General features: G+C 48.0%; 1 protein-coding gene across 3 annotated transcripts in view; it reads right to left on the bottom strand.

Moving 5' to 3' along the window:
* Positions 1–21,471, bottom strand: part of SLC38A3 (solute carrier family 38 member 3) — a 71,901-nt gene extending 50,430 nt beyond the window's left edge. Inside the window, exons 1-2 of one of the 3 annotated variants that reach the window (XM_067561213.1) lie at positions 21,317–21,471; positions 4,468–4,583 (exon numbers count right to left, since the gene is read on the bottom strand). The gene's annotated coding sequence lies outside the window, so the exon portion shown is untranslated. Of the gene's footprint in view, positions 1–4,467; positions 4,598–6,803; positions 6,863–21,316 lie in introns of those variants that run through there. The other 2 variants (XM_067561212.1, XM_067561214.1) reach the window with 2 other exon arrangements.
* Between the last annotated feature and the right edge of the window lie 1,142 nt (positions 21,472–22,613).

The following is a 22,613-nucleotide window of genomic DNA, read 5'->3' as shown; positions in this document are numbered from 1 at the left end:
CACATGGTGCCTACCCCCAAAGCCACTCCCCACCCAGCCATCCCTGGGCCACTTGAAAAGCAGGAGCCATCAGCTGGCAGATGCTGTCCTGGGAAACCTCCCACATGTGCTATGTACCCGGGCATATGCTCCAACAGGGCCCAGGAGGAGTGGGAACATGCTCCGAGCAGGCGGAAGGAGAGACCCAGGAAGCCTGCATCAGCTGTTAATACCATTGTCAGTTTCAACTAGCCAGAGCCTGGCCATGAGGGAAGGTAACCCATTGCAGAGCAGGCAGGGACGGAGCCCGCCACAGGGGATGCAGTGGGGACCTGCCTGGGCCATGGCTGGGATCTCCTGGCAGCTACGAAAATGAAAGAACAGGGCAGCAGAGGCCAAGACCCACGCTGTCCCTTTGCGGGGTTTGAGGCTGGATGCACACTCTCCTCGGGGTTTGGAGAAACGAGCCCACCGCTGACGCCTGGGCAGCGCCGGGGCGGTGGGACCAGGGCTGGATGGAGCAGAGCTGCACGGTGGACAAGGCGAGCCGTGTTCTGCCTTGGGGTGTCACGTGACTGGCCTGGATCTGCCCCAGCCATTGCCAACTCCGGGCCATTTTCTCTTGAAGATGTTGCTGGAGAACATTGGAGGAAGCCAGGAGAGAAATCAGCCCCTAGATGTGACCTCAGCCAGTCCTTTCCGTTCACGGGGGAGGCCTGGACTTTAATTTAACCAGTGGAACACATACTAAAGGCCCACCGCCTTGTCTAGGCTAGCATGCATTAGCCAACACCCCGCCTTCCATCTAACCGAGACAAGGCCCAAGTCTGTAGCCAAGCCCAGAACTGAACCTGCCCTGACCACTAGACCATCCTTCTGCCCCTGGATGACCGGTCCTAGACATGTGGTACTCCCCCTGGCTCTGCCACTGCCCTACTGGGTGACTGCACCCTTCTGTGCCTCAGTTTCCCCTTCCACCCTTTGCCTGGTTAGACTTCATTGGGTGGGGCTAGAGCTATCTCTGCGTGTGTGTGTACAGCCCCGGGCACCATGGGGCCAGGTCTCATTCCAGTATCCCTGATAGCTGCCATTCTGTTGCCCTTTCAGCAACCCGATAACACAGGAGGGGCGGGTTAGAATAGTGGTGCATTTAGGCACTTCCCTTGGAACCGTGCCCGACTGACACGCTCCTGTTGGAATGTGAAGGAGACTTCAGGGTGAAGGGGAAGGACCCAACTGTTAGCAAATCTCTGAGCCAGCAGCACTGTGCGGCAGGGGGCGCATGTGCAGCAGCCAAGCCCCACAGGCCCCCGGCGTGCCAGGGCTGGCCTCAATGAGCGGGCGCCGGATCCCCAGCCCCCCACCTCGCCAGACCTATCTCGGCCTGGAGAATGGTTTACTGAGAAAACAAACCGAGGGGTCCCAGTGATTCACTCCCGGCGAATCCACCAAAGAACGTCCCCAGCGGAGCCTGTCTCTTTGATGCAGCCGCAGCCGGCGGGTGTAGATACAGCTGCAACACGCAGGCTGTCACTGCTAACAAAGGCAGCATCTGCCCCCCCCTCTGCCAGGCTTCCTCCTGCCCCCCAGATCTCCACTTCTCTATCCCCTGCTTGGCTGCCCCATCTCCCCTCGTCAGAAAAGGAATCCTCCTAGAAAATGTCTGAGGACAGCCTGGCAGCCACATGGTGAGAGGGGCTGATCTGTGCTGGACGCTCTGCCAAACACCTTTGGCAAAATACTCCAGCAGCTCTAAAATCCCATCTCTGGCCATGAAACGGCTGCCTTCAGCCATACCAGCCAGCAGCCCCTGCGGCAGCTCTGGGGTGGAGCAGGGAAAGGTACGGCCGCCTGGAGCAAAGGCATCGCTACACATCTCAGGCTCCGTACGGCCGAGACCAGGGCTGCATAGTCACAGGACAATTTGGTGTCTCCCGTGGTTAAAGCAGGGATCGAGCACCTAGATGTCCGGTCTAGAAAGCCCCAGCTGTCACAGGGGAGTGGGGTCTAGTGGTTAGTGGGTCTAGTGCTTGGGATTCTGGGTGCTAGTCCCAGCTGTGGCAGGCAAGCTGGGTCTGTGGCTGAGAAGCAAGCACTGGGAGTCCAGGTTCCTGGGTTCCTGTCTTGGCTCTGGGAGGGGACGATGCTTAGGGCAGGATGTTTTTGTTCTGCTTTTGGCCTGGCACTGGCTCGCTTGTGCTGCTCACGTCACCTCTCAGGATGGGGCCGCCCACGCCGAGCACAAGGGGCCGGGGGAGTCACGATTGAGCGCCAGGAGGCCCCAAGAGGCTCAGATGAGAGGTGCCGTGAGAAGAGCTGAGTCAAGTCATTAGACGTCCTCCCGGGCCATGGTGCTTTAATTGTCTCCAACCGGAAACAAGGGGACCTGTGAACACACGGCCTGTGCCCTAGCCCTTGCTCTGGCGTGGGCTCCCCTTACAGGACGTTGGCCCAGCAGGCCAGACATCTGCCTCTCTTGTGTGGCCAACCCCTCTTCTGGGGACCGAGGTGACCCTGGCTCCAGAGCAGATTTGACAGCCCCCTACCCAAGGGGGCTGCTCCCCGGGGTGTGAAACATGCACACGCCCCAGAGCGAGAGGCCTGCGTCTTGGACGATCGGACTCAGCCATTTGGGCCTGTGCTGGAGCTGACCACCATGGGCTTTAGATCCGGCCCTTTGCCCTGGCCGTGGGTTGGCCTCCCCCGGCGCAGCCATTCACGCGGGCGTGACATGGGTGTGAGACGTCGCCACACTAGCCTGCTGGCGTCCAATGGGATGAGTGCCACGCTGCCAAATCAGCGTGAGAGCTTCTCACACCCACGTTGAGCCGAGGGGGAAGGCGATGGAGGACCAGTCCCACTGGTCTCTATGCCATTCCCCACACTTGGGGAAGGATTTTAGACCAGGCAAAGCCCTCTTTGCTCAGTGTGGGATCCCTCAGTCCTTCTCTGAAGAGCAGGCAATTTGCCTCAGCATTTCTGGCCAAAATCACCCTTCCTTCCTCAACTGTTGCCTGCTGCTTCACCCCAGAGCTGGCTGCATATCAGGGGTTCAGCTGGAAAATGTGAACAATCATTGAGCAGGCCAGGCACATAAATACCCTGCTCAGGGCAATGCAAATCCAGGCACGTCCCACCTGCTAGCCAGAGACAGCCTGGGCCACAGCGCCCGTGCAGAGCCAGCTTCCATAGCAAAATAGCAGTCAGGGCAAATTATATAACAGCCTGCTCCGCACGCCAATCCCCTCCAAACCAGCCCAGAGTCCTGATGGCAACACCCCAGTGCCCCGATTGCAGACAGCCCCCAAGCGACAGGCAGCGGGTGGGATTGAATGCACAAGACCCTCTTTCGCTCCCAGCACCACGGTGTTCTCAAGTAGGGCGCTGAGCCCAGCCCAGCGCAACAAGAAGATCCCGACACCTGATCTGTGCTGCAAGAGTTTCCAGAACTAGGAGATGTGTCACTCCCATGCCCAATTAAAAATTAAAGTGGGGAAAAAGTTTTTTCTGTAAAATGCACACAACACAGCGATCAACAGACAACAGCTGGCCCCCCTGATGCAGCCTGCTAGCACAATATAAGGCACTTTCCAAGATTTTGCCCAAAGTCAGGGCACTACGTTCCAATGTGGCAAACAAGGCTTAGCCCCGCATCCTTTCTGATCCTTCACACGGTTTTAGAGATCTCATGAGGATTTGAGACCCTGGGAGTGAAACAAACAAACAAACAAACAAAACTAAGCCTGGCACCAGAACTCCAGCTCTTGTAAACTTCGCCATAGCTCCAGGTTTGTCCCACATGCATTGGTTTGTATATTTCACAACACTGAGGACTTATAAGGGGAGAAGGATAGGGTCTGCTTGTTAAGAGGAGCACATGGTGGATTATAGTACTTGTTATATAGTGCTGCAGCTGTCTTTTTGCAAGTGAGGAAAGGCAGTTAAAGCATTTATAATATTATGGGGCTGTTGACCCTGGCAATAAAAGCATCAGGAATATAAAAGAGTTTTAGAAGAAAGCCAGAGAGAGACTACAGAAGAGGCAAAAAGCAAAACAAAGAATGGGGGGTTCGGGGAAGAGGGAGTGAAAGATAAAGATAGGTGCCCTGGAATTACAATTTGCCTTTCACATAGTGCATAAATATAAATGTTTGGCATGTATCCTATTCCTAACCCCCCTGCACATACGTCAAAAGCTCTAACCCCATCCCACGCCGGTATTATTGAGAGTAGAAAAAGAGGCAGTATTTAAACCAGGACAAGTTAGATTAGAACAGCGGAAATAGATTAGGAGGGATTAGCCTGGCTTGGTTGGAAGAGTTCTTACAGTTTTAGCGTGGCTCAGAAATGCAAGGGTCTTGCACACTTTTTTAAAAAAATTATAAAGCAGGTTTATAATAAGCAATTTAAAGGGGGGGGGAAGAAAAAGAAAAACACAGCAAATGGCACTGCAGAGAGAGAGCAGAGGACGAGTTTACTGGCTCTTACCTGCTTTTCCCCTCTGTGCCCCCAAACACTGGCCGCTCTGTTCTGCGCTGGTGAAAGCGGTCGAAGCTTGCCGATTTCCTCTGCTTGGAGATATTTCTGCGCGCCCACAGGCTGCCCTGCAGATTACAGGACCCTGTTAGCCAGTAATCCCAATGGAGGCAAGGATTAAAGCAGCCCAGACCCGCCCCCGTTGCTGCTTCCAATCTCTGTGGCTGCTGGGCCAGCGTCACCATCGACCCCTCTTTTCCAGGGCTTGAAGGGAGGGAAAGCATGTACACACACACACAGCAGGATTAAAGAGGGACAGCCAGGGTAGATCTCTGCTCAACACCACCAGCCCAGCTCATCTTATTTCATTCCTGGCTCTCGCCAGGCTCTCTTTGCCATACACGAGCAAAGCTGCCTCTCTCCTGCTTTACAGAATGACTTTCCAGGAGCTTTCGTGCCACAAATTTTAAGATCAGGCATTTCTCTTCCCTAATAAACTCTCCCTTGTGCTGGATTATATAGGAGAAATTCAGCCTTTTAAAAAAAAAAATCCGGTTGCTCATAAAATCCCCTCTGCAGATTATAATTCCAAACGGGCACGTGCCCAAAACCCCGGGAACCGTACCTCAGAAACAACTGGATTAAGTGTCCCGGGTCTATTTTGATTCTTCTAATCTAAACTGAAGCTCTAAATATAGTGGGAACCAAATTCACTTGCTAGAATTCTTGGTGGCGGGAAGCCTAGCTAGAGAATGCATAGGATTAGTCCTATTTAAATCAATGGGTCTATTAGTGGGAGTAAGGATCTGCGGACGCCCCTCGATTGTAAGATCATCAGAGCATTGACTTTAGCTTAATTCCTATTCAGCGCTGCCCTGGTGGTCAGTAGTTAAATTAATATATCCAGGGATCACTAGTAACAAGTCAGCATTTCCAACAGCAGCATGTACGTTCCCACAGATTCTCCCCATGCGCAGAACAGGAAATGATTGTGGAAACGGTGGTACATGCTGATTTTGACATTGCAACCACTGTATGTGCATGTTATATACAACACGGTAGTCAATTATATTTTGTCAAGGACCAAATTTCGTGGTCAAAGTCTGGTCATGGTCCAGATTCCAGTGAAACATTGTTCACACCACAAATGCCCCTGTTCAACCAACCTAGACAGGGCTGTGTAATATAGCCAGGGCCTATGGCTTATATTTTTAGTTCATTAAATGAAAAATAAAATCAGACAACTGTGTAGCGTATAAATAACCTCCAAGAAAGATGTAATAAATGACCTCTGAAACTGTGAGAAAGTACATAGATAAAATGTCAGATAGATGCCAATGGTAGCATTAAAACACTTTCAGACAACTGGTTTTCGTTTTGAATTTGTTTTGGGTTTACAAAGAGCATTAGCTTTGGTTTTGTCAAGTAAAATGATTGCAGGCATATAACCCCCCCTTCCTGATTGTGCCCCTCTCATTTTAGGATTACCATGTTTCAAGTTCCCCAGAAGAAGACGCTGCCTGGGCTGTGGGGTGCTGGAGGAGTGTGTGTGTGTACAGAGAAGGGGCATCTGGAGGGGTATCTGCAGCTTTGCACTCAAGGTGGGGGCAGTGTTGCTCTGTCACTGCGGCAGGGCAGCTGGTGCAGGCCTGGGACACAGTGCCAGCCCGTCAGTCAGCACTTGCTTGTGGGCGTCTGCCCCTTCCCAGGGCGGGAAGCCAGGACCTGGCCACGTCATCCCTCCTGGCTGGGCTCTGAGAGGGCAGGCGGCCCAGCTGAGAGGCACTTGGCAGCTCCACTTACCCAGTGGGCCGGGCAGCCCAGCTCCCCCCACCCCGAGCTCCCCACCCGGAGAGGCTCCCGCCACCCCACTCACTGAGCCCTGACACCAGCACCTGCTTGTTTGCCCACATGGCCTGCTTGCCCCATCCCTGCGCTGCTGCCAGCTGGCGGAGGATGGAACTGGTGGGGCTGCGGCTGCACAAACAGCCACCTGGGGACACACTGCGCCCCGCAGCCTGGCCAAGCTGCCCATCCCCTGCCAGGGGGGAGCCTGCACTGGTGAGCAGGCACGGCTCTGCAGAGCTCCAGCCCGTTGAACCTTTGCGGTCCACTCAAAAGCATCTGGTGGAACAGATCTGCCCCACAGTCCACCGATCAACGACCCCTGATATACAACGTGGCTGCAATCGCAGGTTGCAGAGTCAAGCACTACAAAGTTAGGAAATGCCAGACATAAGATGGCTCAGCCAACCTTAATTCACCCACCTCCCCATGCGTGTGCATTATGGCACAGTGTTTATTTACATGCTCACATGGCATTTTTTCCAGAGGATCCCTAATCTTACTCAGTGCACAGGAAGGACCTCGGACTAAAACGAAGGTGGCTGTTTTCTGTAGGACCCCTCGTTGGTTGCAAAAGCTGGAAGGTGTGCACAGAACGATCAATTACAGGCAAAGCTGCTAACAGCACCTGTAGTTAAGGTTGCTTGACGCTGCTCATTCCCAGCCCCTGTTTTCAGTGGTGTATGGCTTTGCCAATATTACATATTTGGGCTGAAATGTTCCATGCCAGGACTCTGTCTCTATCTGAAAAATGTGTTTGAGAATGCAGTTAGGGGAAATGAAACTGTTTTTTTCCAACTGTTTCTCTGAAGAGCTGTAGGACCCCTCTGCGTTAGAGCCAGAATTCCATATTTAGCAGGGGGATGGTGCTGGTGTCAAAGAGGTGCTTTTTCCATCCGTGGTGAAATTCACCCAGATTGGTCCATGTTATAAGTGTCTGAAAAGTGCTATTTGCACATGCACCCCTTGCGCCCAGACGGTTCAGGATCTGCCCTGGGCTAATTTTCATGTTGAAAGCAGAGATCTATTAGGGACACAAGAGCTGAGTCAGGGAGCCAAATTTCTTCAGAAGACCCATTTTTAAGATGAGTTTTAATTCAGAAACTCATCAGTGGATTGGCTCCAGTTTTCAGAATCCATTCTGTGCCCAAAGGAGAAGGGCTGCAGGTCTGAGTGGAGGCGCAGTGCTCCTTGTGTGTCTCATAAAGAAGAAGAACCTCTGCTCTGGGGGCACAAAACTCATCTGAGCCTTAACCACGGAGCCAGCCTGTCCATAATACACCCAAGTAGTAAGATGTTAAATATTCAGTGAGTTGCTGTCACACGATAGCACTTCTCCTGTTACTGCTGGTCTTGCTTTGCTTCTCTTCGGCAGAACAGCCGCACTCGTCGTTAATTCCGAAACGCAGTGTGCGGAGGTAACTAACGAACTGGTGATTCCCTGAAGGACTAAAGGTCAGCCTTGCCTGAGCTTTTGGAAGTTCAGGGCAGGTGACAAAGGAAGATCTGAGCCACTGGCACCATTTGTGGGAAGTGCCCATTTGCAAGAGATAAGACTCCCGTCCAGGGTTTTTAACCCCCCTCATGTCACAATTCCATGCACAGGTTGTGCAAGTCAACAGTGCATGCGTCATTAGCATGCCGCTTGGAAGAGTGTAATCCACGTTTTCTGACCTAGGGAAGAGGTTAAAAAAAAAAAAAAAAAAAAAAAAAGCGAGAGGCCTGAAACCCGTCTGCCAGTAAAGACACTGAAGCATGGGATATTTAATATGACAGCAGTCAAATCGAATGCTGCAATCCAACCAGCCAGGGCCACGCAGTCAGCACAGCCATGCACGCCCCTGCGCCACTGCAAGCCCGTGTCACACAAGTCGATCTTTTTGAGTGGCAGCTGCCAAAACGCGATGAGACAGAGGAGCGATCCCACTAGCAAGCTCAGCTAGACGAGGGAGTCTTTGTGGACGCAGTCCAGCCAGTACGCAGCAACAGCACTGACAACATTCTGCAACACCAACCCCTTCCCGGGAGCTACATACATGTTGCCTGATATTACTTTAGGGAGAAGCTAATGTAATGACTTAACTGTGCACCTCGGCTGATTCTGAGAATAACCACAGGGCAGATCTAGCAATCCCCTGCAATGTCTTTGGCCGTTATCTAAATGTATCACGTCCACCTCGAGCTGGGTGACATTTTTGGTTGGAAACTTTTTAAAAATCTCTTGCAAAATATGCTGTTTTAAAAACTGTCCTTTGTGTGTCAAAATGAAAAGTGCCAAATTTAATTTTGAAATTGATTCCCCCCCTGCCCCTTTTTCTTCTTCCCTTTTTTTGCTATTTTGCCACAGAACATGACAGAAGATGCCCAGGGTTTTGTTTAGGCTTTTCCGTTTTCCCTTTTGCTGCTCTCGCTTTCCAAAACTTCCTCAACTTTGGAAGAATTATAGGACAGCAAAAGTGAAACGGATTCTGCCACTCTCACTTCCCAGAGTTGAGGAGGTTTTGGAAAATGAGATTGGCAGAAGGAAAAAGGCAAAGACACCTTGTATATCTTTCATTCTGCACTCTGTATATCATTCATTCTGTTGCACTCTGGCTAAAAAAGGGGAAAAGTAGGAAAGAAGTGAAAATTTGCAACCTCAAAAATACAAATTTGACATTTCCCAAAATTGGTATTTTTAAACGTATATTTCATAAAGTGGTCCCATTTGACCCCCAGAAAATGGAAACCTCAATATATTGTAATTTTTCACTAGATTGTTTTTCCCATGATTTGCCCAGCCAGCCTCATTCCATGCCCTCTGCTACAGATCAAAGTGGGAAGAAAAGCCAGCGAGAAGCTACTGCCCCTTAGCACATGTGCCAGCCCTCACTGGTTGCTCTTCCCCAGCAAGTGGGAAATTGGGGAGAAGCAGCCAGTCAGCAGAAGATTTCCCAGATTGACAGGTTCTTCCCTGCAGAGGGGTGCACAGTGCATGCATATGCACTGCAGTACTGTATCTTCCCACCAGGAGGACAGAGACGTCTGAAACCGGATTGAGGACACTGACACGTGGTGGTTGATCAGCACCCACAGATATCAATGGGAAACTCCCACTGACTTCAGGGACAGGGTAAGGTCCTGTCCCTGTTCCCCTCTCCCATGCAGGGTTTGCGGCTTTCACAGCACTGAGAAGTGAAAGGGAGGCAGTTTCAGGGTCTGCATATTAAGTAGAGCACATGGCAGATACAGATATATATAAATATAGCTGCAGAGGTCTTTTTCCTAATGAGGAAAGAAAGGAGAGTGTTTCTGGTATCACGGGATCATCAGCCTTCCAGTAAAGCTTGGCGGGCAGATGGAAAGAGCATTAATCTTTCTCGCTTGCTCTCCTATATCTTTTTTTTTTTTTTTTTTTAAAGAAAAGTTAAAAAAATGGGAGGGAAATTAAGTGGAAGATAAGAAAAAATCTGCCCTGGAGATGCAGTTTGTCCTGCACAGTTTTTAGTGCAGAAAGATTTCTTGCATTTATTCTCTCTCTCTCTCTCTCTCTCTCTCTCTCTCTCTCTCACACACACACACACACACACACACACACACAATCTTTAAACACAGCCAAGAGCTGGCCGGTGCCAAGGTGTATTCTGAGCTGCCATCAGGACATCACCTTTGCGGAGCTGGTTCTGTGACGTGTGTGACTCTCGTTGGTTCGTTAGGAAGTTTTGAAAGGAAAAGTTGTTTCTAACTGAACCCCGCAACTCCCCCAAAAAACCATTTCAATTTATTCAGATATTTTTTCCTGAGCAGCCAATTCAGCCAAATCGACACACAGCTGCAAGTGGTTTTGGTGTCGCCAAATAGCCAGACACTTTTGCCCAGCTCTAACTGTACCCACAGTGAATAGCAAGGGGTCTGAAAGTGGCTGGACTACACAGCTGTTTGCAACTGGACCATGTGCACCTGCCCAGTCCTGGTGGCACCAGGCCAGCTGTGCTTCCGTGCACCTGCCATTAAGACAGAAAACCCCTCTGCCCCCCAACAAGCAATCACTGAGGGCTGGGAGGAGCACGGTATTTCCATCCCCCCAGGGTGAGTAGAGGGCAGGGAGCCTGGAGCAGCAGTGAGCGACTGGAGGTCAGCACCAGGCCACACAACTGAGCTCACCCCAAATGCCGGCAGGATCGTCCCAGCTGCGGGAAGCGTGTTTGAGTGTCAGCCCCAGCACATGGCAGCAAATTTGACCCTAGGGACACTCGCTCTGGAATCTAAGCCAACCAAGACTGCTGGGGAAGGGCTGGGATGGTGGCATTCCAGGCTCTTTTCTGCTGCTTAAAACACATCACAAGAACACTTAAGGCCAGGATCTCTGCTCCGGAGCGTTCAATCTAGATTAGATGGAGAAGCTAATGGGCAACTGCTGACCGCCCCTAGAGGAAAGGCCCAGAGACATGCCAAGAACATCATGGGCTCAGGAACTCAGGAGATTGGGGTTCTGTTCCCCAGATTGGCCATGGGCCAGTTGCTGAATCTGCCTGGCCCTCAGTCCCCATCTGTAAATGTGATGAGGTAATTTCGATGGGCCTAAAAGTTAATGGTTTTCTCACTCTCCCCATCAAAGAAGCTCTGGAGGTAGGGAGCTTGCTGATTCAGGGCCCCCGGTCCCGATCTTGAGCTGGTTTCGCACCATGTGACTTTCCTTGCACTGACTCTGGATTCACACCAGATTGGACTCAGAATCAATGCGTTTGTTAGGTCCAAGCAGGCAAATCCACAGTGTACACGACCTTCCCGATTCTTATGGTGTGTCTTGCAATAGTCCCAGCCCTGGAATCCTGGGATCAGCTCAGAATCTCAGCTGGTGTTTTTATAAATCAGTAAAACTTCATCACTGAGGAGAAAAGCTTGAGAACATGACCCCTGAAGGGGCAAAACCAGGAGATGAATGGAAAGGGCCCCAAACAGATTAAATCTTTAAATCTCCTGGTAACAGTGACTCGCCCGGCCACATAACAATCTTGCAGAGTGAAGGCTCTGATCAGTGTTTATGCCACTGCCCAGCTGGACTGTTCCTGAATCAGAGCCCTGCCCAGCTGTCCTGAGAGTGATGGGAAAACTTCCACTCACTGCACAGGGCCGTGGGAGCAGGGCTGGGGGCTCACTGCTGAGTTACAGGCAAGACCCAGGCTTAGGAGCTCTGCGGGGGCCGGGTGAGCTCTTAGCTATGGAGAGAACCAGCTAGTGATGATAATCCCTTGCATTGCTCTAGCACCTTCCCGGCACGGCACATCCCAAAGAGCCCCTTGCTCCCGGAGACCAGGATTACTGACCCACCACCGAAATGCAGCCACCTCTGGGCAGTGACCCAGCAGCTGCCTTGCAGCGCTCAGCAACGCTGCCCAGTGGTCTAGGAAGGGAAGGAGAAGCCTGGACCACGTGAAGGAGGCAGACAGGAATGGGCTAGAGCGGGTCTCGGTGGACACTGCTTTGGGGGAGGGACCCTTGAATGGGCAGGGATGCCAGCATGGCATGGGTGAATGGGCAGGGCTGGGCATGCAATCCAGACCAGTGAGGGACCATGTCACCTCCTGCCCTGAAATCTGAAATGCCTCACAATGCTCTGCTGCTGTAGCTCCCATCTGAGCTGCTCAGGAACAGTCAAACAGCCTGCAGGTCGCACGCAGCGTGTCTGTGCGTAGCCACAGCCTGGTCCAGCAGCTCTCACCCCAGCAGCCTGGCAGGAACACACCAGCCACACTCTGGCATTCAGCAGTCTTGGTTACTATTTTCAGGGTGATTCCAACACACACTCCCAGGCCTGTTTCCTCCCAAAAACCTGTGTTCTGCACTGGCCAGCCCTCCACTGGCCAGTCCAGATCTAGTAGGTCCATTGCCCCTCTGAGGGGATTAATGCACCACAGTTTGCTTCTTTCAGTGGAGTGACCCACACAATTCAGTTTTAATGCTACACTGAATTGCTTGATTAAGGAATAAAGCAAATTAATTTAACTGCAAAGAGATGGATTTTAAGTGAGTACAAGTGTATGGGATGAAAAGCAAAAATGGTTCCAAGAGAAATAAAGATAGAACACTTCCTAGTACTAAAACTGAACAAGCTAGACTTGGTTCAAGGTGAAATTCCTTACCACATGTTCCCAGTAACGCTGCTGATTAAATTATCAGGCCAGGATCTGCTCCCAAAGTCCAAAGGCTATTTCATTTGTTGTCTTAGGGGAAAGAGAGATGGACAGAGACAAACACTGGGGGGGTGTTTTTGCCCCTCACTTTTATAGTTCAGTCACCCTTTGAAAAGCATTTTCCTGAAGGTTAGTCTTAGACAAAATTCATTCTCAGCTGTGAGGACGAAAACAAGGTGTCCCGTGGTGAAAGAGGTTCCAAGCTGTTGTTTGCTAACATTCAGATCTGTTTGTTCCAGTCTCCCTTCCTGCTAAAGAATAGCCACTTGACAGGGGCTCACCTGTCAGCTTTGATAACACCTGGCTAGAGGTGTCAGCTTGTCCTTTGTCTTTGAGAAAAAGGTTTACCTCCTCCCCAGACTTGTCTGGTAAACACACCTCAGTTGTGATTTCAGCATCTGTTCAGAACTTTAGCTATAATGATGCTACAGACATTTTATCATGCCATTATTGACCAGCAAGTTATTAGTTTTCACATGAAAATATTACAAGGCATATTTTATACAGAGATTATTACAGTGGTGTGTAGGGTGTGAGTACAGGGGTGCATTCAATCACACCCACACAGATCCTAGGGTCACAAACTCCAGCGACAGGGACAAACCAAGATTCCCTAATTCAGCTGGGAGCTGAATGAACAGTGGCCAAGGGGCTGCACATCAATTGGTGGGACAGGTTCTGTTTCCACTGCACAAACTGCAGGAGTGATCTGTGTGTGTGTGTGTCTGTCTGTCTGTGTGTGTGCGCGCGCAAAACAATCTAATCACTCTCACATCAGAGACAGGAAATCACTTGATCAGGAACCCTTTGTGTTTTTATTGTATCTTCCAGGAAAAAAACTCATATTCTGACAAAGAAACAACCCCTCCCACACAAGATTGTTCGATCTGCCCAGAGATCCCTGTCTATATTCATGAAGGAGCTGGCTCTGCTGGAACTCAAATGCCATCTGATTAATTTTTATTAATGTCCCACTTTTAATTCTGATACTAACCAAAAATGACATTTTTGGCCAAGTGAAAATTTTCAGAGACAGCGTTCATTGTGCTCAAAGAGCCATTGGACACGTTGACAAATATGTTTTGATGAAAAAAAATTGACCAGTTCTGCCTCCCACTAAAACACATTCAAAAGGAGAGAAAGTACTGTGACGCGGGCAGGCCAGGTGCCAGCTTGTGCCAAGGTTCCCAAGTCTCAGCTGGACGTGCACAGACAGACAGGTGCCGTGTGTGCTCACCTGTGGGTTGATATTGATAAAATAGATATTAGAATAAGAAAGTGTTTAGTGGTTAGACTCTATTGGATACGTGTGCGTTGCTGCCTGCATTCATCTTGCTGGCAATATCTGTGTCCTATACCGTAAGCTAATATCTGAGCGGTTGTATTGTGAGCCTCTGTAACCATCTTAATTGCCAGACAGGAGAGGGACATTAGTGTGAATTTCTTCTACAGAAATTGTTTCACACCTTCCCAAAGAGGAGGCCCATCAATACCGGACAGGTTACGGTTGGATCTTACAACTGGAAACTCCCTACATGGGGATTCAGAATCGTCAACAAAAAGACTAAAGACCCTTATTGTCATTTCGCTTCCCTCCCCGGGAAGATGCGTCATGCAAGTGGACTCCCATCAGTTGAGTTTGCAGCTCAGAGCACATGGCAGGTGGGGGATAAAACCCCCAGACAAAAGCACTAGGTATCTCTATGCTGCTTGGACTGGGGGGGACAAAAGGAGGAGTAAGAGGTTTCTAGGCATAAGCAAGAGCTCCCCAGCTGCTTAGCCTGGGTTAGCCCTAAAGGAAAATTGAGGTTGCTGATTATAAAAGCCTGTATTTCCTTTTCCTATTTAATAAATCTTCATATAGTTTACTATAAGATCGGCTATAAGTGTTGTCTTTGGTGTGAGACCTAAAGCACAATTGACCTGAGGTAAGTGACTGCAGTAACCTGAATACTGCTGCGATTCTTGGTGTACGGGGCCATTGATCGGACAGATACGCTCACCTGGATGACCAGACAGACCGGAGAACCTTCGGTGATTCCATGTTAAGGCTGTTCAAATGCCTGAGGAGCTTGTACTTGCTGGGTGAAATCTAAGTTCAGAGCTCACAATCGATTTGGGGTTTGTGCCCTGGTTTTTAACAGTCTGCCCTGGACTGATTCTCACGCTCTTACATCACCGTTGGGAGAGTTACAAGGATCATATATTGCTGTCTGGAAAGCCAGAATTCCAGTCTGCAGGGATTTGAAGCTAGGTTTCCCACAGCCCAGGCGAGTGCCCCAACCATGGGGCCATTGGCTATTCCGGGGCAGCTCTCCATGAGCAGAAATTCCAGGCTGGACCCTAGAAATCTTCCCAACAAAAGTTTAGTCAAAACTGCTACAATTCAGATTAAAGTTTTAGTTGTAATGAATTAGCATTTTCTGGCAAATGAAGTTATGTCAAAGAGTTCCTGCCCAGCTGCAGCCTTGCATGATGAAGATCTGACCCAAGGCACTTGGAGTGAGCGCTTTAGCTTGATCATTACGATGCCGGGCTATAGAGGACACAATCAATCCGTTTCATTTCGCTGATGTGAGGCCCACAGCTGTAAAGTCTGGGAAATGTCATTTGATGCTTATTCATGTTATCCAACCAACCCACTGAGAATCAGCAGCCTTCCCTGCCCAGCACCAAAAACCCATCTCTGTTTTCTTGCCGCAACCCTAATCTCATGGTCCTTACAGAAAGGATTACGGAACAAGGGTTGTGGAAAGAAGTCCTAGATGAATTATGGGTCTTGGGTGGAAGAAAAGTCAAGGGCTTAGACAGTGGGTGAGATTGTTTCTTTAGACAGGATTCATGGTTAAATAATAATACCTCAATTCTTACCATCAGTAGATCTCAAAGTGGTCACTAGCATTATCCCCATTTTCCAGATGGGGAAACTGTGGCACAGAGAGGGGGAGGGAAGTGACTTGCCCAAGGTCATGCAACAGTCCAGTAGCAGAGATGAGATGTGAATGTAGGTCTCCTGAGTTCTAGGCCTCTGCCTTTTCCATCAGGATACATTGCAACCATGGGGCTCTGATTTTCCACATCCCAACTCTGGCAGCATTTACAGCCCAGTGGATCAGTTTAGCTCTTCGCTCATGGTCAAATCCTAGGACAGGTGGCTTTTTCAAGCCAGCAGAGTATTTACTTTCAGAAAATGGCTGCAATGCGGGGGTGAGAAACTGGTTTGTTTTATTGCCCTGTCCTTTACCCTAGAGTATTATTTATATCATTGTGCTTACTCTCAGCTATCATGTGCTGGGGGAAGCTCAATAAAACAACGATGAATAATTGGTTAATGCAATTTCAAAACATTATTTGCAATTATAATTCAACAGAAAGCAGGCATGATCTTTGCACGCTGGGAACGGTTTTCTCTCATTTGTTTGTTCCTGGAAAATCTAAACCAATTAACTTTACAGAAGGCAGAAACAAACACTGATCGCTGGCCCTGGAGGCACTGGGTTTATTTTTTCACTAAATCACTAACCTCCCACATGCATCATGGGTGTACTGGTAATGAGGCTGGAATGGGGGCAGGGAAGGCTGGACCTGAGGACCAGTAGAAAAAAAAAACAACCCAGGCATATCCCGTTGGCACTTTTGCCCTGTTTTCAAATCCTTCCTAGTTTGGGGAAGGAGAATGGTGTCTTCGCAATGAGGTTTCCTGCATTTCTAGAACACAAAGGCTCTGACTCTGACTGATTTAACCCCAGGGTGGGAGCAGGATTAGGCCTAGGCACCTGTTTTTCTGGATTGCATGTAAGGAAATGCCCATGCAATTGCACACCTAGGTTTTGAGCCACATCGCTCCAGTATTACTGGAGTAACTCCATGGATTCCAGAGTAGTGAAGTCATGAATGTGTACATGGAATCACTGTGACTGCACACGAATAGCAGATAAGTCACATGCAAGTAGTTGCATGCATAGCAGGTCATTTGCACATACAATTTCCCCTCTCCTATAGGCAGAGTAAAAGGGGAACACGGGTGTGACTAGAACTGCTCTGAATTTGTTGACTGAAAAGTCTTTCTATCAAAAACTGAGATTTCATGAGAAATGAAAGGTTTCACAGGGACAGTGTCAAGCTTGATTAAATTGGGCACTGGTGAATTTCAAAACAAAATGAACATTTTCAATTCTAATTGCAATTTTCAGGTCAGTTATTGAAAAAGGATTTTTTTTTATTTTGGATTTTTGGTCCCCCCTCACCTCCTCTCTGACTGCAATACAGTTAATGAGGTGGAATACCCAGCATCAGAGGTTTTTAAGAACAAGTTAAACAAAGGAAGGCGAACACCAACAGATTCCGGAAGTACACTGGTGGCTAGGTAAGTGGTGTCATCTTCTCAGGACAGGAGGGTGTTGAACTAATAATAAAAAGGAGGGTAAAAAAGGGGGAAGACAGGAGCATTCAGCACAAAATCATGCTGTTGTGAACAAATTAATCAAGAAGCCAAAGGACACGAAGAGAAGAAATTCTTTAGTTGCCTATGCTAGGAGCCTGGGTAACAAACAAGAGGAACTGGAATTACTCATTTATGAGCATAAATTTGAACTGGTTGGTTTTATTGGAACCTGATGGGATGATTCCCATGACTGGATGTTAAAATCAATGGTTATAACCTCTTCAGGAAGGCTCAAGTGGGCAAAAGGGGTGGGAGAGCAGAATTATGTTAAAAATGACATTGCCTGTTTCCAAGTCATTGATCACTTGGAAGAAAATGATCTTGAATGCTTACGGAATAATGTCCTAATGGATAAAGCACAAGATGGGGTATTAGTTGGTGTCTGCTACAGACCACCAAACACACTAGGGGACAGGATAAGTGTCTCCATACGCAGCTATTTATGATGCGTAGGGGGAAAAAGCTGTGAGATCATGGGGGACTTGAATTTTAGTGACATACACTGGAGAGCTCATGCTGTCAGTACTAAAACACTCTTGGAATTTCAAAATATTACAGATGACAATTTCCTAACTCAAAGTGTTGCATTCAACATGGGGGAATTCTATATTACACCATGTCTTGACAGATAAAGAGGAATTGATCACAGAACTAAAAGTTAACGGTAACTTAGGAAGCAATCGTGATTTGATAACATATTAAATATTCAAACAGAATCAAGTCCAGACCAGTAATTATATATACTTGGTTCTTTAAAAGGGCCAATTTCACAAAGCTGAAAACTATTTGGAGCCAGATCAACTGGGAGGAAGAATTTAATCAGAAAAATTGGAATGATAAATGGGAATTGGCTAACAACACCTTACTAAGTGCCCCAAAAGTCACAAATAAAGAAGAAGGCTACATTGGTTAAAGAGAGATCTGATTTAGAGAGGAAGTGAAGGCAGCTATACAAAATAAAAATATACATATATAACAAATGGGTGAAAGGGGAAGTTGATAATAAGGAATATAAATCAGAAGCTAGGAATTGTAGAAAATTGAAGCAAAGGGACACAAGGAGAATTCTATGGCCAGCAGCGTTAAGGACAATAAGAAGGCGGTTTTTTTATGTATATTAGGAACAAAAAGAATCCTAACATGGATTTGGTCCATTATTAGATGGAAATGGTAGAATTATTAAATTATAATGCTGAAGAGAGAAGTGTTCAATAAATAATTCTGTTCTGTATTTGGAGAAAAACATTAGGCAGTCATATCATATGATAACACACTTTCCATTTCACTAGAATCTCAGGAGTATGTTAAACAGCAGCTATTGAAGTTAGACATTTTTAACTAGAATTTAAATCAGCAGGTCCAAATAATTTGCATCCAAGAGTTTTAAAATAGCCGGCTGAGGAGCTCTCTGGACCATTAATGTTGATTTTCAATAAGTCTTGAATACGGGGGAAATTCCAGAAGGCTAGAAGAGCTAAAATTGTGCCAATATTTTAAAAGAGTAAACTTGATGACCTGAGTAATTATAAGCCTGTCAATCTGACATTATTCCCAGGCAAGATAATGGAGCAGCTGATATGAGACTTGATTAATAAAAAACTAAAGAAGTGCAATATAATGAATGCTAGTCAATAAAGGTTTATGAAGAATAGATCCTGTCAAACTAACAATATCTTTTTTTATAAGATTACAAGTTTGGTTGGTAAAGGTAATGGTGTTGATGTAATATTCTTAGGGTTCTATAAGGTGTTTGACTTGGTACCATATGACATTAAAGAACTAGAAAGATATAAAAGATATAGGGCACACATTAAATGGGTTAAAAACTGGCTAACTGATCAGTCTCAGAATGTAATTGTAAATGAGGATTCATCATCAATCGGGAGTTTCTTGTGGTGTGTAGCAGGGACTGATTCTTGGACCTATGCTATTTAACATTTTCATTAATGACCTAGAAGAAAACAAAATCATCACTAATATAATTAGCAGATGCCTCAAAAACTGGAGGAGTGGTAAGTAAATGAAGAGAACAGGTCATTGGATACAGAATGATCTGGATCACTGGGTGCGAGCAAACAGTGTGTGCTTTAGTACGGCTAATTGTAAAATGTGTATATTTGGGAACAGAGAATGGGGGCCATATTTATGGGATGGGGGACTCTATCCTGGGAAACAGTAACTCTGAAAAAGATTTGGGAGGTTGTGGTGGAAGATTTGGGAGGTCGTGGTGCAGCCAAAAAGGCTAATGCGATCTTGGGATGCATCAACAGGGGAATCTCAAGTAGGATTAGAGAGCTTATTTTACCTCTGTATTTGGCCCTGTTGTGACTCCTGCTGGAATACAGTGTCCAGTTCCAGCACCCCCAGTTCAAGAAGGATAAATTAGAGAGGGTTCAGAGAAGAGCCACAAGAATGATTCAAGGATTCCGAAAACCTGCTTTATAATGATAAACTCTGGGTGCTCGGTCTATTTAGCTTAACAAAGAGAAGATTAGGGGTGACTTGATCACAGTTTCTAACTACCCATATGGGGAGCAAATATTTAATAATGGACTCTTCAATCCAGCAGAGAAAGGTGTACAATCTAATGGCTGGAAGTTGAAGCTAGACAAATTCAGACTAGAAATAAGGTGTACATTTTTAACGGTGAGAGTAATTAACCATTGGAACCATTTACCAAGGGTCGTGGTGGATTCTCCATCCCTGACAATTTTTAAAATCAAGATTTTTTTAAAAAGATACTTCCTTTTAAAATAAAACGTATTTGGGGGCAGGTCTCTGGCCTGTGTTATACAGGTCAGACTAGATGTTCACAATGGTCCCTTCTGGCCTTGGAACCTAGGAATCTCTTAATCTTTTTCTTCATTTTCTTTTTTCCGTGCTGTGTAGATTTTTAAGCTTCGCAAACTTCAGAAAAGTGGAAGAAGGAAAAAACGAACTAACTGACACTCTAGAGCTCTTCCAGTGTTGGAGGATGGGTCTTGAGGGCCATGACGGGCCTGCTTGTCCCACAATGCTAAGTGGGAGGGAGTCCTGGCTTGATTGGAATGGGAGGGGCCCAGTATGGAAAAGGATGAGAACCAGTGGCTTAAACCAAATAGGTTTTATTGACCATTTTACCAAACAGAGAGAAAAGCATCAAATAAGAGACATCTAGAGAGTGATGTCTACATCGATACTACGGAAAGCTTCAGCAGGCTTGTCCTAAAGGACAAGTTATAGAAAATAGCACAGCATTCCCTGGACGCACAGCACGGCAGAAGCTTGTCAGAGAAAACAAGACATTGACTAGCTGTTCAGAGGGAGATTCTCCTGGGAGACAGTAACTGACTTATCAATAACAGCATCTCCCACTGCCATGTGGCGTCGATAAGGATGCCAATTTTGGTTGGACATATTCCTGGAGGTTTCATCACATGACGGTCTTTAATTAAAGATTAATCTCTAATTCCTGGAGACTCCAGAACAATCCTGGAGGGTCAGCAATCCTACACGGCGATGGCAGCCTGGGTAGAGTCGTTTCTCCCTGGCTGTGAAATCCGCTAATTAGCACGGAATTAAAGAACCAAATCATTTGCCAGTATCACCTTCTGCCAAAGAAAGTCTCCTCCATTGCCACGGCAAGCAGGAGTTATGCCTCTCGAGCTCCCGCGAGAGTGGCCCCACTGGGAAATAACGCTGAAGCTACATCATGATGTGATCAGCAGCTGACAAGCTGAGTGGAGTTCCTCTGTAGTCTGTAGTGGCCTCCTTACTCCATTAATAGATCTAATATCAGTAGCACATCAGTTCATCTCCCCCCATCCCTGATAGTACAGCAAGCCTGAGCTTCAAACATCACATTAGCAGAGCTAAAGGTTTTGTGGCGGACCGGAGCTAGGTGAGGGGCAAAACTCAAGTTCTACCTCAATTTCGCACTGCAGTAAAAAGAAGCCCTTCCTGTTACAGACCTACGGGGCTACTTGAGTAGATAGATCAAGTGGAAGTAGCAGCTTCCCACAGGTCTCCTATAACACGCTGCTGTGTGGATAACAGCACCAACGAATACCTTCATGGCTCTTCTAGGCACGTGCCTTCGCTCACGGCAGGGTACGTAGGGGAAATTTACCTCTCTCCATCCCAAAGCCTATTCATCCTTAAATCCTATATTGCTGGGCTGGCTCTCTGTATAGGAGTAAATTGGTTCACCCTAATCTGGTTTCAACCAAACAGGCATCGTATGCACCCATTTCTACCAAGTCCACCATTTCAATGTGGCCATAAATAATGATGACAGGCCAGTTTTCCAGCTGGCATAAATCACCACAGCCTCAGCAGCATCACTGATTTACCCCGGCAAAGCTTCTGGCCCTTCCATCTTGCAATGCTGCACTGGGGAGAGCCGAGCCCACAGGCTTACCTGGTCCAGCATCAGCTGCTACAGGTTCTCGCAGGGCGGTGCCTCAGTTTCTCCTCTGAGCCAGGGTTCACAGGCTTGTAAATCATCATTGTGCTCTTAGGAGGGGTCATCACCTGGCTGAGCCCCGCAATTCACCCCTTCCAGGCTGAACTCAAAGCCCACAACGTTAAACCAAACAGCACTCATCCCCCCGCCCCAATTTTGGCTGGGCACAGCCCTTCCTACAAGTCTATCCTCCTCCGCTCCGACCACTCAATCCAGCCTTTCTTTCCCTGCTAAATAGGGGCATTTGCACCACCTCCCAGCTGGTGTTATTTGAAGAAGCCACGCCTCCCCTCTACTAGTAGTTACCAGCCCTGGGCCCTGAAACGAGGGTGTGTCCATTAATTGACATGGAGGTAAGGGAGGCTGAGCTAATTAACTGGCTTTTTAGGGGATTGGGAGAAGCCTTCTGCTCCATCAGGCAAAACTTCATGCAAATATGTGTAATCTGATGCAAAGCTGCGTGGTTTTGGGCACATTAAAAATCGACTGATTCTTTCGGTCGCAAGGCGGTTGGCTGATAGGTAGAAACTTCCCCTGGAACAAGAAGAAACATTTTTCTAACATTGTCTCACTGGTTTCACTGAAACAATGGGCCAGATCCCCAGGGGATGTACATCGGTGCAGCTTCATTGGAGTCCATGGGCCAGATGCTCAGCTGGTGTCACTTAGCATTGCTCCCATGGTTGGCCATAGCATCACTGGAATCCCCGAGGCAATCTCCGCTGGAATCAGTGGAGCCAGCCTGATTTGCACTGGCTGAGCCCCGGCCCATGATGCATTGCACTGACTCTTTCTGACACTTTCGGATGGTTTTGCTTCCTGCAGTCGCTCAGGGCACACACTGACTGGCGGTGACCTTGGGATTGGGCATGCAGCATTCTCGCTAGAGACATGGCACAGCGGCCTAGGGAGGGGAAGACAAAAAAAAACAAAAAAACCCTGAGCTGCTAAAAAGAAAAAAAAATGGAGCCATCAGCTTAGATTATCTACCCTCTGTATCCATAGCAACCAGCATCAAAAGGTCAAATCTTCACCTCAGGGGACTGGACGCATGGGAGTAGACCCCCAGCTGGGGTAAATGGACTTCCCTGGAGCTAGCCCATTTACCCCTGTGGAGGTGGCCCTTGGGATTTGCCCTGTGGGGGCTGAGGGTGGGTGAGGGGGGCTGGTCCCACCAACCGGGCCTAGACAGGGGGTTCCCTCTGCAGTCACCATGAGCCCTGGCTGGCTTTGAATCGTCTCCATAGTGAGC

This window comes from Emydura macquarii, unplaced genomic scaffold (genome assembly GCF_026122565.2).
Source record: "Emydura macquarii macquarii isolate MOO-44397 ecotype Brisbane River unplaced genomic scaffold, CSIRO-AGI_Emac_v2 contig_2369, whole genome shotgun sequence".
In the NCBI taxonomy this organism is placed as follows: domain Eukaryota; kingdom Metazoa; phylum Chordata; order Testudines; family Chelidae; genus Emydura; species Emydura macquarii.
The sequence above is the reverse complement of the archived record's forward strand: the minus strand, read 5'-3'. Positions and strand labels throughout refer to the sequence as shown.